Source organism: Lipophrys pholis (genome assembly GCF_963383615.2).
Source record: "Lipophrys pholis genome assembly, chromosome: 6".
NCBI classification, from domain to species: Eukaryota; Metazoa; Chordata; class Actinopteri; order Blenniiformes; family Blenniidae; genus Lipophrys; species Lipophrys pholis.
The window spans coordinates 16,190,631-16,209,087 of NC_137629.1; positions in this window are offsets into that span (position 1 = coordinate 16,190,631).

Consider the following 18,457-nt stretch of genomic DNA (forward strand, 5'->3'; position numbering starts at 1 on the left):
TGAGAAACAACCTTTTCGGATGGAAAGTATTCCTCACAAGGGGTTTAGCATTTACTTTAATGGTAACTGGATGTGAGGGGAGATGAGCCCACACACTGCTCCTACGGAACTCCCACACTAAGTGAGACGAAGGTAAAGTAGATAAATGTATGATTTTCTTTGTCTTTTTGTCACATTGTAAGATATTAAGTGTAGAGATGCAACAATAAAAAGTGTAACGCTTCTCGTGTTAGTTAAGACACTTTAAATGTGAAATATCCCACATGTTTTTGCATATATTCTGTACTCTAGAGTGTCATGACTCCCAGTCCATACTCTCCTGGGACTCCGTAGTTCTATAGTTAAGTCACCTAGAATACCAATCCAACTTTGTCATCGGTCCATACGAATGTCCGTGTACTCGCCATTGTTGGGGTTTAAAGCGTATTGTTCTCTGCACACGAGTGTGTGGCTTCATTACAAAAACAAACAAACAGAGCCAACACGTGGCCTGACATGCTCTCTACATTGTTTTTCAGCATTTGCCGTGTGAGCGGACATCGTTTTGAAAACGTTGTCGTGTAAACACGAAGGTTTTCTGGAAAAAATAAAGCAAAAACGATGCATTTCCATTTCAAACAATTTGTTGTAATCGGGGCCTAAAGCTGTGAGGATTTTCTCCTCCAGCCTTTTAAAAGGTACCAGAACTGAACACACACACACACACACACACACACACACACACACACACACACACACACACACACACACACACACACACACACACACACACACACACACACACACACACACACACACACACACACACACACACACACACACTTTGCTGAATAATAAATGAGTTGATATTGTCGCAAAGGTACAAAGGACATTTCCTCTGACCAGAGTCTATGCTGAGTCAGTACTGTTCTTTAGAGACTGTGCGTGTGTGTGTGTGTGTGTGTTTGTAAACTGACTCATGGAGATTCGGTGAAAAAGTGCTTCTGCATAGAAAATGTCTCCTAAAAAAGACCCAGAAGTCAATTCCAGCTTCAGGTTACTGCAAACTGCAAACCTTTTCTTTGGCTAAAGATAAACCCAACACTTTTTTTTAAGTTGGTCATACACACTCCCTGACAAAAGTCTTGTCACTTATTCATTTTGTAGAAACAAGCTAATAGCTTGAGTTTAAATGAATCAATTGGTTTCAGAAATGGCTCATATGGAAGCTGGAACCCTCCCAAATGATGTTTAATGTAGTGAAATACATTTATTTCATTGAAAGAAAATTCAAAAAATTTATCATTTGATCAAAACAGAATGGTAAATTTTTATCGAGACAAAAGACTTGTGATAATTGATCAAATAATATATTTCAAATACACAAATAGGTTACAGAACATCAGTGAATGAAGCCATGGCGCTGTGAGATCCAAATTCAATATGGTGTACGGCTTCCATGAGCTTGAAGGACTGCATCCATGCACTTTGGCAAGGAAAGCAGTCCTGCATGCCTCCCAGAGCTCATCCAGATTCTTTGGTTTCATCTTCCATGCTTCCTCTTTCATCCGACCCCAGACATGCTCAAAGATGATCATGTCAGGTGCCTGGGCTGGAGCACCTTGATCTATTTCACCTTCTGGAGCTGTGATGTAGAGATGGAAGTATGCGATGGGAGCGCCAGCCTGCTGCAGAATTTGGCTCCTATTATAGTTGGGAATGTAAGAGTCAGCTAAGATTTGTTGAGACTTCAGACTACTGATGTTGCCCTCCACCCTACAGATCTCACACATACCTCCATACTGGATGGAACCCCAGACCAGGATTTTTCCGCCTCCAAACTTGACTGTTTTCTGGGTGAATCTGGGATCCATATGGGGTCCAGTAGATAGTTGTGACTGTGATGTAATTCAACTGAAGATTCCTCTGAAAAATCCACCTTCAGCCACTTTTCCAACGTCCATCCTTTTTGCAGGCTGTGGGCCTCTGAAAATGCCACACAGTTTTTGAATTGTCTCTTGTTTAGTGTTGGTTTCTGGGCACTGATTCCACCATGGAGTCCACTTCAAGACAGGATTGGACAAGCTGTTCTGGTTGACACTGGGATTTCAGGTGACCAGGTCTCGTGAAGCTCTGCTGCAGTGGATAAATGACTTGCCTTAGATTTTAGAGCCAACAGTCGGTCCTCCTGAGCAGTTGTCTTTCGGGTTCTACCTGACCTGGGCTTGTCAGAAACGTCTCCAGTCTCTTCGTATCTTGTTCTAATCCTCTGTACTTGACACTGAGAGAGGATGAAGGCGTCCACCACCTCAGCAATGGATCTGGTCTTCAGCCTCTTGATAATAAACAAGTTGGTCTCAGGGTGAATCTTAGGCAAGTTGCCAGAGGGAATGCTGCAGTTGATGTGAAGTTCTGCGTACTGGGGATCATTTTATAAAGTAAATACCTGAGAACTAGTTGATCCAATCTTTGTCACAAGTGAGGCTCTAATCTAGGACTGGGCGCATCATATGACAAGGCGACAAGACTTATGCCTTTGCAAATACGGACTCAATGTCTCTCATGAAGGTGGTTTGGGTTTGATTCCAGGATTTTTCCACTGCGTCACATCATCCAGAGGTCTTGTTTAGACGTTCATATGACGTCCAGACAGGATATCCATGCAATGTCCAGGAAAGACATACGAAGAAAGCTATTTTTATTCCGGCTTCCCGGATTTAGATCATCCTCTGCTCAGTGGGACTGCACAAATAAAAGTCAGTGCGCAATTGAATAAGTAAATCTTCAGCGCTGTGGTTTGACCAAAATCCCAAAATGAAGTCATTGTTTTGCACCATAAAAGTATTAAGTCGTAGAAAAAGTAAATATTTAATAATGTAACTGAAAAAAAATTAAAAATAGAGAATGACATTACTGAGGTGACTGCTTTTAAAAACATCTTCCCACATATGACCAAGTCCAGTCGACCTGATTCAATTGCTTTGAGATAAACGCTTATTTATTGTTGTTTATTTATTCCCCGCAGGCATCAGTACATGTACATGCCTGACAGGATGTCTGGAAGACCGTATGTAGATTTACAAGGGCAGAGTCTCGGCTTTATGGGATGTTTGTTTACAGCGTTTCAGTCTTTGCCTCCTCCTGATTGATAAAACCCGGAGCAGGCTGGAGAGTTGGCCCGGCCCAATCATCCGTGACAGTGAATTTAGTTTTATCAGGAACCCGGCCGTTGTCATTATCTGTGGTGTATGCGAGTGTTTTCACACGGCTGCAGCATCATATTACACTCTGCTGTCAGTCAGTCAGTCACCTGGCGGCCTCGGTACTGACGGCGATACAGGCCGCGTGTCAGACTGAAAAGCTGATTTCACTTAGCATGGTCATCAATCACTTTATATTACCTGGCATCTACACTGAGAGCTGTTCTATATCAACATCACGGTGTTTGTGGTTGTTATTGGCGCCGGTTTATTTCCCTCAGACTGCGGGCTAAAGAGGAATGAGGGTAAGATACGAGGAAAATGATCCAAAAGAGGAGAGCTGGGTGGAGTGAAGAGGATGAGCCACGTTAAAAAGGTTGGGATGCGTGAGGAGGAGGAGAATCACTATAGGTGGCTTATTAATAATTGAGTGGACGACCACAAACTTCACTCCCTCGAGCTGAGAGCGAGGACGACAAGGTGGAAGACGTGGAGGACATGTCCGATAAAGGATTTAGTTAAAAGTTTCTGAAGACCAAACAGGGCAGGAAACGGTGGTTCCGTCACGAGCAGACGAGCAGTGACCAATTACATGACGCATCAAATAGCTGTGCTATAAACTCAGATGGGGGGAATTTATCATCATTTTAAAAAGAAATTCAAAATCTTTGCTTTAAATATGGAAAATTGCGATTACTAAATATTTGGATCCACGGAATATGTTCAAGCTTTGCTGTTCAACACAATTAAAAAAAAAAAAAGGTTTATTAATACATCGTCCTATTAAAACTGAAGGGACCTGCATGTGTTTTGCTATTTTAGTCACAGGCTGTAGACCGAAAAGAAACTAAAAATAAATAAAAAATACATTATTATTATTAAAACACACTCACACCTTACTATATCTGAGATTAGGAGTTTAGGAGAAAGAAAAAAAAGCTGTATTCATAGCGCTGATAAACACGCTAATATGACTTGTCCTTGCCTGTCAGCACCGTGTTCTTCTTCTGCTTGGTAAAAAGAGTGACTGGAGAGCTGCACGCTGCCCCTCGGGGTGATGGATGAGTTACTGCAGTGTCTCGCTTTGTCTCCTGCACTCTGTGCAGCAGTTTTTCCTCTTTCTGTCTGGTAGCAGTGAGCCACGATGGAAACGAGCCTCTGATTGTTCTGTGGTTTTAATCCCCTTAAGTTATGTATCCTGCACACACACACACACACACACACACACACACACACACACACACACACACACACACACACACACACACACACACACACACACACACACACACACACACACACACACACACACACACACACACACACACACACACACACACACACACACACACACACACACACACACACACACACACACACACACACACACACACACACACACACACACACACACACACACACACACACACACACACACACGAGCTGCTGATTGCGCTGGAGCGCGTGGATGGATTGACCCTAATATAAGCACAGACACGGGGACAAAGAGTGGGAGGGGGAGAAGTTTTACAGCGCGAGGCGAGATTCCTGCAGGGCCGCTTTTACTGCTGCGGTGGTGTTGAGGATGCAGTGCATGATGTGTGGCCTCATTAGCCTGCATTGTAAAGTGGGAGAAGTGACAGCACACAGAGACCTGGAACGTGTCGCCGGTAGTGATGAGCCCAGGGGGAGTTGTCTCCCGGCTCTGCAGAGAGCGCTCCACCATTTTGTTTTCCGTGGCAACGCCGTCGTTTCATCACCACTGAAAACAGAAAGCCTAAAAGACTGAGCGGCGGGCTTCTGGCGGCGTGACGAAGAAGAGAGGAGATGCACAACCACAGTGAAAACAAGAACGTGGACACAGAAGACGCGGGCTGTGGCGACGAGGCCATGCGAGCAGAAACGCTCATATCAGACTCCAGTCACAACATCATAAACAAAATCATGGGTGGTGCATGTCTGGACTACAAAATAAGATTTCCTAACGGTTAACGGTTCTCAACCAGAAGTTGTATGAAACTTCACAGAGACAAGGCAAAACCGAGCAGCGCGTCAGAGAGGTGGAAACGTCTGGCGTAAAGGTGCAGGACACTTTAACTCAAGACGTCGCAACAATATCCGGATCTATGGTAGTTGGACTGGCTCCGCCCACACATGCCAATCTTAGGAATTTTGAATAATATGACCACTTTAAGGGTTCAACCACATCAAGAGGTACCACAGCCTACAGCTACAGGGGGCCCCGCCACAGGGACCGCCCCGACCCAGCCGGTCAGGAGCCCACGCCATGGTCAGTGCAACCACAGTGCAGAGTTCCCACCGCCACGGCCAGAACGGCCCCCAGGACGACGTCCCCCGGAGGAAGACCAGACATCACACCTGATGCGGAGGGCCTAAGCAACTGAAGACAGAAGCGTGCATCAGCACCCTGTGTTGGACACAAATATATCAAATTTCAGGCTTCCAAAATAAAACAGATTTTGCCGCTCATTTGGTAGAGCAGATCTTCTTTCAATAGGACGGTTGGAGGTTTGCCATTGGTGTGTGAATATGACCCAACATTTAAAATCACTTTGGGTACTGTGAAATAAGTCTAATGGCGCTATACCAGTTAAAACAAAAAAATAACAGTAAAGTAAATAAATGGTTACATTCACTTTTTTTCACTTATGCAATTCTGTAGTTCATTTTCATTGTTGGCTGGCAGTAAATAAATATTTCTCAACAGCATTACTGCAATGATACATAAATTAAAATGTCCTTGAGAAATGCATCCAATACTTTAATGGGATAATATCAATGTAAAAATGTTGAGAACAGCATTTCTAACCAGTTCAGTATTATATACAGGTGTCTTATTATTTTATACTTGCATTACCAACAATGACCAGTGTGTGGCAGTGCGGATCTATTTATCTTTTCACAAAGACAAATTCAATCAACTGGACATGGTCATATGTTCCTAAATTTCAGTATTGTTTCCATTCCTTGTGTTTCATTTTTATTTCAAGTGAATTTAAAGAGAAATTCACAAATTTTTAGAACTCTGGTTGTTTGTTTCATTTATCTAAAACAAACAACGCTGGTTAAAGGCCAGGAAGCTTGTGAGTGAGCCCACCCACTTCTGCCACAGTCTGTTCCCTCTGCTGCCAGCAGGGCGGCGTTACCGCTGCCTGAAGGCAAACACAGATGGGATACTTGAGTTGTCTCAACAAATCAAGGTAAATTAAAGACAACAAAAAACATGGCAGAACCAAAGAAGAAGAAAACAGCCGAGTGGTCATTTTACTTGCACGACTTATTTTCCTTGGAATCGGAGCTGCAGCAGCTGTGTCGGAGTTTTGCAAATGAGGTTTTCATCTTCAGATCTCGAACTCCAACAACTCGGGTTCAGAACTGAACGGGTGCTCATTTGCAGCGGTTACTGTGTGCATGATGAAAATGAAATTAAACCAAAGTCTGGCAGCAGACGCTCGCCATCAAAGCAGAACAGCCATTAGACGAGACTGCAAATCTGTGTGTGTGTGTGTGTGTTCCTATAATTCTACAGATGAAAATAATAATTAGTATCAATGTCTAAAGTCCAAAGTCTTCTGTAGGACAACACACACACACACACACACACACACACACACACACACACACACACACACACACACACACACACACACACACACACACACACACACACACACACACACACACACACACACACACACACACACACACACACACACACACACACACAAAGACTCCATGACGCTCCCATCCCGGTCGATTTGCAGCAGCAATAGGATCGCACTCTTCCACTGTCAATAAATCAGCCCTTTAAATCTAATGGAGAGATTATTGCTTCTAGCCCAAACTGCATTTCCAATTTCACCTTGTTTTGCACTCAGCAAAAAAAAAAAAAAAAAAAAAAAGAAAGCGCTTTGCTCTGCTTTATAGCAGCACTATGAGAAAGCCATTAATTTCCGCGTAATGGAGTGTCTTGTAAATAACAACTCTTTTTAAAATATGTACTATGAGTTGCATTATGCTGTTGAACTGAAGGCCAGAGAAAAGATCCGCTCCTGTTTGTTTTAAGTGTTGTCAGGGAGCCCACAGTCTGGTTTATATGCGACTCATTTGGATATTAGACCGTTTCTCCCTGCTTGTTTTTGCCGCCATGTCGGTATTGATGCAGGCAGCTTCTTCAGGACGGATCCCGAAACTCCTGAAATGTGCTTTTAGTGAGACAATACGCATGACTCCAAAGCTGGGAGGGGAGTCCCGTAGAAGGCCCGGGTGGAGAATTCAGTCCACTTCCAGGTATACTTGTATTCTGCTCGGTCTAAATCCCTGAAAGTGGACTGCAGCTGTGAGAGGTGATAACGGTGAGTTGACAGTTTGCAGAGAGGATATCAAACTGTGTTACTTTAAAATGGGCAGATTACCGAAGCCGCCTTCAACTTGTTTAACCTTTTTTCAATCTGGAAGGACCAGATGGCTTTCTTATCTGTAAAGAAGAAAAACTAAAAAAAACAATCCACTGACGCTTTTTAAAAAGTATCTCCTGGCTCCGCGAGACGAAGAAAGGATGCAGGATTGTGTTTTCATCCGAGTTATCGCCAATTAGATCGACAGATTCAGGACCATCGTTCCCTATTTTGGTGTACAAGTCCAAATCTGCTCAATTCAGAACAGCAATAAACACCTTGAGGCTCCATTGACAATGTTTCAATGTGTCTTTGGAACAGTTTTTAAAAAAGTAAAATTTGCAGAATCCCGGTGTCATGTAAACAGACACCCAAAACACAATGGATTGTACAATACAGCTATGAAATAAATGTATAAAACATTGTTAAGTTACAATTTATTTTCAGCACCGCCTGAAAAACATCTACTAAACTACAGCGCGACTCCGATTTATTACAAATTACCGATCTGAAGCTGCTTCAGGCGGCGTCGCTTAAGTTAAAAGCTGTGAGTCGGAGATCCGTCGGTGTGCTGGAGAGTTCCAGACGTCCCAGGATCCATCCAGATAAAGACGATAAATTACGGTGGCCGTAATCCTGAGCCTGGTGGTAGTTTTCACTCCTTTCTAAATATTTGATATGCTTGAAATCCCTGTTTGATGTTTCAATCAAAAAGTGAAAAGGATGAGTCAGATGGTCAAAGAAAGAGCCAAACTGTTGTTTGGAGCAGTGCCGGCTGACTACAAATGGCTGCAAATCGACAAAAAAATAGGCTGTAGATTTAATAAAACTCGAGGAAAAACAGCCAAAATGGGAAAAAATAAATAAAAAAACACTACATCTAAAATGGCTAAAAGAGTCAAAGCAGTTCAAACCATTAATATCAATAAAAGTTACCAATAAAGTATTAATAAAGGTTCAGAAACGTTAGAAGAGCTGGAATGGCTGACTTACATGTTTTAGCTCAGGGGCAACAAACTATTCAACTTGAAGTCAAATAAAACCACATTAAACTAACAAAGCAGTTAAATATGTGATCAGTCACACATCCTGTGTGAGGCGGTGGTCAAAACAAATCTAAACACAGCACACAAGTCTGCATCGAATTCAATTAATCCACTCTCAGTTATTCAAACCATATAATAACCATAAACCTTAAAAGCAGAACAAAGTAATTTGCCCTAATTCAATATATTAAAAGTAATTTAGTCATTTGTGGGAAAAAGTTTATTTCTATATGTTAAATAAAGTGAGCAAAGGCTAATTAATATATGTGGCATAAAAAATTCAAAATAAACATTTAATACATATTCAAATAAATGTTATAAACAAGAAGAAAGCTGGCTTTGCAGGCGATCACACTCAGGAAACACTGAATTAACTTGTGTGACTCTATTTCATGAGTAATCTGATGAAATAAATAAATAAATTAAAAAAAGCAATCAGATTGTTTGACATGACTTACCTCTCTGCAGCTTCGCTGTGGCAACCACTCCAGACTTCAACCAATATTTTTCAAATATTCTTTAATCTACTGAAAGTCTCTGCCACCATGACAACTGTTTGGAGAAGTACTACGTCATTTTCCAGTTAAAAAGCTTTTCAAAATTTAACAGCAAACAATTGCAGACCAGCGATCTCTCCAGCCAGGTGTGTCTCGATGCAGACAGGAAGCTGGGTTGCCAGATTTGCCAGATCAGCCAAAGCACAAGACAAAACCAGCAGGAATCACAACCTCTCTGGATAACCCAAAGTCAAACTGGTCACTTGATTATCGAAGGACACGTCATGAATGTAAAGATTCATAAATGGTTTGAATAACTGAAGACCAACAAACATGAAAAGAGGTTGTTTCATCTCGTCTTCACAGCCCAGACTGAGGCGCCCGCCCGTCTTTAGAGACTCTGCACACCTGAAAAGTGACTCCACTGCCTTCACTTTGGCTGTGAACCATACGAGGATGTTACTGTTTGAAAATGGCTGCCAAGGTGAAACTTTTTGAAAGTGCCCCAACATTGTCTCGGTGGAAATGAAGGAAAACGCAACTTTTCTAAAACGCTGCTATTGCAAATGTGCAGAAAACAATGGACACTAATGTTGTTAGCATGTATGGCCACTAGTGGGTGCTGTTGTTTGGATTGTTATTATGGTGACTCTCAACTATAACAACTATATGACACTGTGGAGGAAAACGTTGGTATTTTCCATCTACTCGCTCATGTACAGAAGAACTATTAACTACAGCTGAGGTACACGTACGCAGTAGCGGCGTTTTAGAAAAGTTGCACTGTCCCCCGTTTCCACAGAGACTGACTGGAAGTGTTTTCCAAAACGCTGCTACTGTTTTGCTTTTAAGTTTTCCGCTTTCACTTGGAAACGGGGCCTTATTGTCTCTGTGCCTTCTATCAGGTTAATAAGTCAGTCATGGGTAAACGGTGACAGAGTCGTTTTTGTTATTAAAAAGATAAAACAAAAAAAACATTTAAGGTGTTTCATAAAATGGAATTTTTCCGTAATGTGATTTCTTTCTGACGTAATGTGATCAAATCTGAATTCTTTATCTTTTTTAATGTTATTTAAACAGCGTTCATGAAAATAAGCCATGACTAATACAACCAGATCCTGTGTGTCGGTGATTAATCCAGCAATAACCACCATCTGAAGAAAGCCCACACTATTATATCAGTCAGCTGGACGAAACATGATCCTGAATCCATCCCATCCTCAACACTGGAATATTTGCACAACCTCAAGGTAAGTGTGCTCATTTGTCACACGACTGAAAGAAGCTGATTAAGTTCTGGTGGATAAAGATAAAAGGTCAAGACAGAGACCTTTAATTTCCACTTTTGTCAATCCAAATGACGGTCTTCATCGCAGCCAAGAAAGGTCACCGACGTCATATCATCATAGGGTCGAGGGTCACCTGACTCATACTTATCCAATTTTCATAACACAGCATCACGCAAAAATCAGAAGAAAGAAAAAGGTGGTCGTTTCAACGATTTTAAGTCAATACTTCATGTATCTTTTGAACATATACTCATACATGAAGCCCCTTCAATTGACCTTTGGCGAAGCCCCGCCCCCCCCCTTAGTTACTGTTGCTAACTCAGCCGTCCTCGTCTGGGCAGTTGGTAGTTGAATGCAATTGGTTCTTTTGCGTTCGGGGGCGGGGCTTAGAGGGGTTAGAGAAGTGGACTTCCTTAAAAGATTTCGGGAGCTCGCAGATTCGAATCCCACAGCTGCCGAGTCATCACTGTGGGTCCCTGAGCTTGACCCTTGACCCCGCCACTAGCTCCCTGGAGCGCCATAATGTGGCTGCACCTCCGCATCATTGATTAATGTGGAAAAAATGTCATTTCCCCAAGGGGAATAACGAAGTATACGTTTAGTTTATTAGTTCCAAGATTGTGAAGTGGCTTATCCCGATTACTTGTAGTTCCTGATATGAAAATAAAGGTACAAGCAGACTCTTGTGTGAACACGTCAACACAGCTCACTGAATATGAATCAGAGCGATTTGTGTTTTACAAGTCTCAAACTGTTTTATATTTTATCAAGTCACCGTGACGTTAAACCAATAGTTCAATCTATGCATTTTAAGAATTTATTGTGAAACACCAGATTGGCAGAGATTGACTTGGTGGAGATAAACTCAATCAACACGGAACCCATTTGGTCCAGAGTTTAATTCCGAGTGTTTAGAGAGCAGAAGGAAGCAGCTCCAGAGGCGACGGGACTGAGAAATAAAGAGCGAGATGCTGAAAAAGAACAGCTTGCACTATCGAAACTGGATTTTTGTTGTCATTTCTTATCTCGCTCGTGGATGTTACCAAAAACCTTCGTTGAACGACGTTGTATTCTATCGTAGGCCATCTTCACGAAAAACGAAATGAGTCCGGTTGAATTTGCTGAACAGCTGCACAATCTGTGGTTTGGGTTGAAGGAGCAGACGCAGGTATGTCCCCTCTATGATTTTACCTCAATGGCTCCTTGATTAAAGCAGCCAGGCGCCGTCAGCAGCTCGCTGTGGGAGGTGCCGCTCCGTCCGATCGTGATAAGAGTTTATTAGTGTCAGGACGGAGCTTCCCCTTTAGCACGGCCAGTGTCTTTGTGCTGTTTGACAATAACCTTTTGTGAACTGAAATACCGGACTCCATAAAGTTTGACTCATTTTAAGACTTGAGATAAGGTCTTTAAAGACAAGGTTATACTAAGGGGCTATTGTCAAACTCATTTCAGTTAAACAGTCACATAAAGTCCAGTTTGATCCAGAGCGAGCCGCTAAAAAGAGACATAACCACCTTGACTCTGTGTTTTAGTGCAGACGTACGAGTACAGGTGGAGCAAATGTATGTTGACTGAGCAGATCTTTACGACAACGTGAACAAGTTGACGTTTTTCAACATTTTTATTGATTTCTCCTGATAAAGAAATTATTAACATCCATTCATATTGTTGCATCAAGAAACGTGCTTGGAGACGTTCGATCATATCTACTGCGCTGTTTCTCTTCAGCACGTATGATTTCTTCGGCCTTCAGTTCAGTACGTTTTCACAGGCTCATGCCTATCATTACTTTAATAGGGTAGCTTGCTCTAAATTTTGCATTTAGAATTTTAAATACTCCATGACAGGCTGGTTTTACCCGCAGGCTTTATGTTTGACACGGTAATCAGTTTACACAGTACTTTCTGGTTACTTGTCCTTATAGAAAACTGAAGAACGTATGACAGCAAAAGTTAATTTGTAGTTTTACACTAAAGTTAAGGCTCCTGCGGCAAAAAAGAAAGAAAAAAGAAAAAGAGGGGTAAAGGTCATGATTATGCTTAAATTGACAATAGGTCTGCAGGAAATTAATCAGAGTCCTCACAATACGGCATTAAAAACAAAGGGCAGCATTGTTTCTTAAGATGCTGGTTGAAATGTGAGGAACTATGTGACTTACACCAAGAGTGACATCATGCGGGGACGGGGTTAATTACATGAAGGTTTTGCAAATGTTATAGTTTGGGATGTTATTGGAGTTGGACGTGCGTGTGTGGTGGACGCTCGAAAACATATCAGAGCAAATAAATCTGAGTTTGAAGAAGATGATCTGTTGCAAAGTCCACCCCCCCCCCCCAAAAAAAAGCAACAGAAGAGCTTGGGATAAGATTCCAATGTCAAACAAAACACAACACAAAAATAAACGGAAAATGTATAATAAAAGTCATTGGAAGCCAGCTGAGGAAGTGTTTGCTGAACTCTGAGCTGATTTGCATATTTTCCTAAACAGTGAAAACATCTTTTTTAAATTAAATTAGCATAAAGTTCAGCGAACTCACACCCTATAGTCCAGATTGCCGGACTGGTGCTTTCAAAAAGCTGCATTCTCGGCCTTTTCCTTGGAGATGGAGTCGCAACAGTTTTGAAAAGTTCTCACATGAGGAGCAGTTTTCAAAACGTTGCATTTTCTAGTGGCCCCCGAGCGCCGTTGTGTGAACAGCTCCTCCAAAAAGAAGGTTTTTTTCACTTTCACGTGAAAACGTTGTCGTGTAAACGAGGAATAAATAAAAAAAGTGTGTGTTACTTCGTAGACACAATCCTGAGCGTCTCCCTCCAGCCGTCACATACAGTGTGTTTGTATTTGGAGTCATTTTTTGTTTTGTATGTTTTGCTCTCTGTCATTATCCAAAGATTGAAGTCTTTAAGTCGTTTCCTCTCCAATCCGACTGAATCGGCGCCTTGCCGGGTTGCGGGGAGGATTTTTTCGGACATGCCCGGACATCCGGTGTAGGATTTGTTTTTGGTGTGTGCAGCCAACCGGAGAATAAAAGCCGCAGAGCAGGATCATTAAGTGAGCGGATGACTCTCCTCTCACAGCCACTGTGAGCATCATGAAGAATTTAGGTTTCTGTTCAATATTCCCAGCAGGAACTGGGCCCGTCTTGAAGAATAAACACTGCGATGAATGATACATCGCAATGGTGGAACCTTTAAATGATTAATGGTGTTGTTGATACTCCCGTTTGGAGAAAAGTGAGGTGGCAGCATGGCCTGTGACGAACAGCAGCCTCATGAGGAAACCAGCGCCGACAAATCACGTCTGAACAAGGCTCTTTTGGGTTTTTGTTTGGGGTTTTTGTTTTTGCTAAATTTAGATCAAATAGTTGAGTTCTTGGTCATTTTTGTTCTGCATGTATCTTGACAGGATGGACTGAACTTTCACAGGTGGAGAAAACCATTTTGACAATAATCCCAGCATGCAGTATTACGCAGTCTATAAGTGTAAATGGCGGATTTGTGTATTTCTGGGTTTATCTCAGGGTGGACAATATAAAATGCATGCCTTTCGACTGAGATTAGACAATCACCCTATTTTCTGGACTAGAAGGACCAATTTACTTAAGTTTCAAGTGAAAACACATCATTTCCGCTTTTTCGTTTCAGAAATGTTTTGCGTCTACAAGACAATGTTTTAAAAAAAAAAAAAACGATTTCCCTTTATATGAAAACAATGCGGGAGCAATACATTTACTACAGGTTTACTAACAGCTGTGGGGCACGAGAAAACAGAGTCGGAGCTTTTTCAAAACGTTGCGTTTTCAGAGACTCCAATCGCCGTTGTCATGGAAACAAACACCCAAAAGGCATCTCATGTTAACAACCTTGATTAACAAATCATTGAATCTAATTTAAGTGTTACGTTTGCGTCCATCTGAGATATTTTCTATACTCACGTATGTGAAGTATACATGCACAGTCGCCAGCTGTTGTTGATGGTCGGTGAGTGAATGAAGTGCTCCTATTTACATGAGATTCTGCTCGTTTCTCCGGTTCGGAGAAGAAACTGATGAGATGGAGGAAACGAGCCTGCAGCGTCTCGTGTTGTTCTCCTTCACTCTCTCGCTCTCCCTCCTTTACGGTCTTTGTGTCTTTATTTCCCAGGCCGTGGGTTGCCAGGCAAGCTGCCATTAATTCATACAGCCATCGATTCGACGCTCCACTTATTACTGTTTACTTCTGCGACCCTGGGGGACAGTTTGTGGACGTACAGAACACCTCTGCTTCTCTGAGTTTTGTCAACTTCCATCGGTGTCTCGATCTGCATGTGAGGTTTGTCTCTTTCTCGCGCAGACGGACGCAGCGTGGACTCGGTGCTCAGACTCTGCAGCTTTTGTTTGGAAAAGAGAAAGAAATGTACAACACAGGATACAAGGGATAAATAGTGTTGAACGAACAATAAGTTGACGGAATGTAAAATCCTTGCTGGAGATTTTCTATTGATCCACATGATTGATTCATGACACCACCTGGTGGCACCAAGTGGTATTACCCATCTGGTTGAATCTGAAGTCGTTCGATAGCTATGTAATTTCATCACACGGGACAAACCCAGATTTATCATTGAAGTTCATCATAACTAAAACTAATAAGATTAACTCTTAACTGATGTTGTGTCCAAATTAGTTTGGGAACTAGGTGCTCAGGGTCAACAGTTTTTATTTATTTATTTCCTAATACACTTTTATTTTAGCTCGTTCCAAGTAGACATGTTGTAATTACAGGCGTGTGAACAAGGGCTTTTATTTTGTCATTTAAAACTTTAACTACTACAATAATAACATTTTTTCACATAGATATTTCACTTTAAAAAGTCACATTTTAGCCATCACCAAACCACCTCAGTGTGAAAGGATACACGCTGAGCCCCCGTGTAACCATCAGCGACCTTTACTCTGGTGTTGCACTTGATTTTGTTCACATTACATGAATTTCTGGAGCAATTTTAGAATTTGGATGTCTTTTTGAATCCATTTTATTTCATTTTTACCCTTGGTTGAGTGTTTTTTACTGCTGAGTCTAAACCAAGAGTGACTATTTGAAATGAAAACGGGATTAAACACACTTTTAAGAAGATGAAAAGGGGAGATTAAATATCAAGTGTGTGAGTGTGTGAGTGTGTGAGAGTGTGAGCGCGTGAGAGAGTAATTATCAAAATGACAGAAGAAAGGTAACAGCTATGCTAAAAAAAAGTGAATGAATGTCAAACACAAATAGGTTGATAGCTAATGAGAATGCTGAAAAGAATTGTTTTTTAATAAGCTTTTGTTTTGAATGTTCTAATACTTAAAAGGCCGGTGTCAAATTACAAGCGGCTGGCGATCAGAGCTCAGACGGTGGTTTGGAAACAAACACAAACAGTGCGGCTTGTTTTTCACTGCGAAAATATGAAAAGCTTGGCGCCAAAATGAAGTCAAATAAGTTTAATCAGTTCCCCTTTCACAACATGCATATACAGAGTGATGTGTTCCTGTGCGCACACACACACACACACACACACACACACACACACACACACACACACACACACACACACACACACACACACACACACACACACACACACACACACACACACACACACACCTGACTTCATTATCTGGGATGTCAGCAGCAGCCATGGTAACGAGTCGGCAGAGATGGTGCGATTGTTGAGATTCGCAGCCACTTCACACCGACGCATCATTAATGTCATTTAACTCGCCCCTGGGTGACACGTCCTCTTCTCCCAGTGTGTTTTCCTCTGCGGCTGCTGCACCGCCACCCCCACCCCCGCCCTATCCCCCCACCCCTCCTGATGACTCACAGTACCTGGTTGCTTCCCGGCGTGTGAGCCGGAGCATGTTTGTGCCGTGCCGAGCCCGATGCCGCCTCATAACGGCCCCGCTGCACTGGAGCCACTGCGAGGCCTAATTACTGACTTTTATCCATTTGCTTCACTTTGCTCATGAGTGACGAGGAACATATGCAGCTCCCGCCACCTTCGCCGCAGCACATTAAGTGCTGGAAATATGCAGCAGCAGGAGCAGAAGCTGGTGCAAGATCGTTTCACAACAGATCCCGAGGAGTCTTTCCACAACATTGTCATCATCTGTGATCGATATAATATAATATAATCAGTGGAGATCTAATCAGGATAACACAGCATTAAGAAGGCAAAGTGCAAGATTTAGTCTGCAGACGCTATAGGAATGTGCTTATTCAAGCAAGCTATTCAAAATCCTTCATTTTTTTTATATATATATATTCAAAAGTATCAAGTATTTGTTGAAAGGCAGCCAGCACGTGTTTTCTAAATAATGTACTGAATGTTTTTTGATGTGGAAAAAGAGAAGAGAAGACAGACAGGCTGCTGCTGCTCAATAACTGGAGCAAGAGTGCCATCTGCTGGTCGAAGAGGAGCTGTGTCACAGAACTAAACTTTTCTGTATCAAAAAAAATGTCTCTTTAAAAAGCTTTTTAAGGAAACTAAATCCTCCACAGGCCTGGAAACTCCACCATTAGTGTCCGATGTTGTTTCTGCGGATTTGAGTCCAATAACACGTCTCAAGTCAGTGTGGATGTATTTGTGTTTGCAGGGTTCAGGTCCAACCTCTTGACATTTAAACTGGGAGATCTGAAGAAAATGATGACCAGTCATAGTACTCTTAAATCAAGATGTATCAGTCAAAAGCCTTCTATGACTATCCATCTATTTTCTAGGTTGATTTTTTTACAACTGAGGGTTGCAGGATGTAACAGAGAATAAAGGTATTTTACATCTGAACCATCATATAGAAAACACAGAAAGACAAAGGTCTGTTCACCAATTAGCCTCAGAGAACACGCAGGCTCGATGAAGTGTTGGGAGCAAAGTATTGGAATTTCTGTAAATCATGATCTTGTATTCACATATAATCTTAACTTAATTTCACTTTAAGAGCCATTAAAATGCTGAAAAATGTATGTAAATTTAATCTATCAAGGCAGAAATACATGTTTGAGCCTCAGGTTTCCATTCTATTTCATAATTCTATACATTTGATGCCTTGATTGGTTTCTGATGGGAAATTTTATTCACAATTAATTTAAAGAAAACTGAGCAACCCTTTTTTTTTTTTTTTTTTAAATCCAGATTGTTTCATGTGATCCAAAGAGATTGGATGGACATGAAATTCTGAGGAAAAGTACAGCAAATACTGTAAAAGATACTGTAAAAATCTATGTAAGTACAGGAGGAGGAGGAGGAGGAGGAAATCTGATGGAGTCAGACTGCAAATAAAATCCTGGAGAAGCGAGTGGGATCATCTTCCAGAGCGCTCCATCTGACCCGGCCTCGGCCAACATGAGAGCTGTGATTGAAGAAATTATTACATTTTTATACCCTCACCTCTCCTGACCTGCTTCCTGCTCCAAACCTTCAGTTCTCTACGATCTCCACAAACACAAACAACAGAAGCAACCCAGACCATAGCGGAACAATTTTGACCAATTTGAATGCGGTAAAGCCAATATCGAAATTTTAAACTTAATAAAGCCAATTGTGTGATAAGTAATGTATTGTAATAATGACAACAATCTGAGCCAATTTAAATGTAATGAAGTAACAAATTTGGCAGTTTTCAATGAAATAATTTCAATAATGTCATAATTTCGTTTATTTTTAATTAGATAAAGCCAATAATGTAATGAACTGGAGAATGTTTAACTGTTGTTTTAATCCTTCTTTTTTCCTCTTATAAAATCTTTGTAGGATTGTATTTGTTAATGTTTCGATATTTTCCCCCTATACTTTAATGACTTATATAATTTAATGTCAGTATGTTTTTTTTTATTCTTTTAAAGCTTTCGTAGTTTACTAATGCCTTAGTTTTAATCTTCAAACTTAGTATTATTAACTATATATTTTTTTGTTTTTTATTTATTTCAAGGCCTTCTTTTACGACATTACAATTGTGAATAATTATCTTTATTTTTTAAATTCAGTTTATTTATGCCGCATGTTAGTATCTA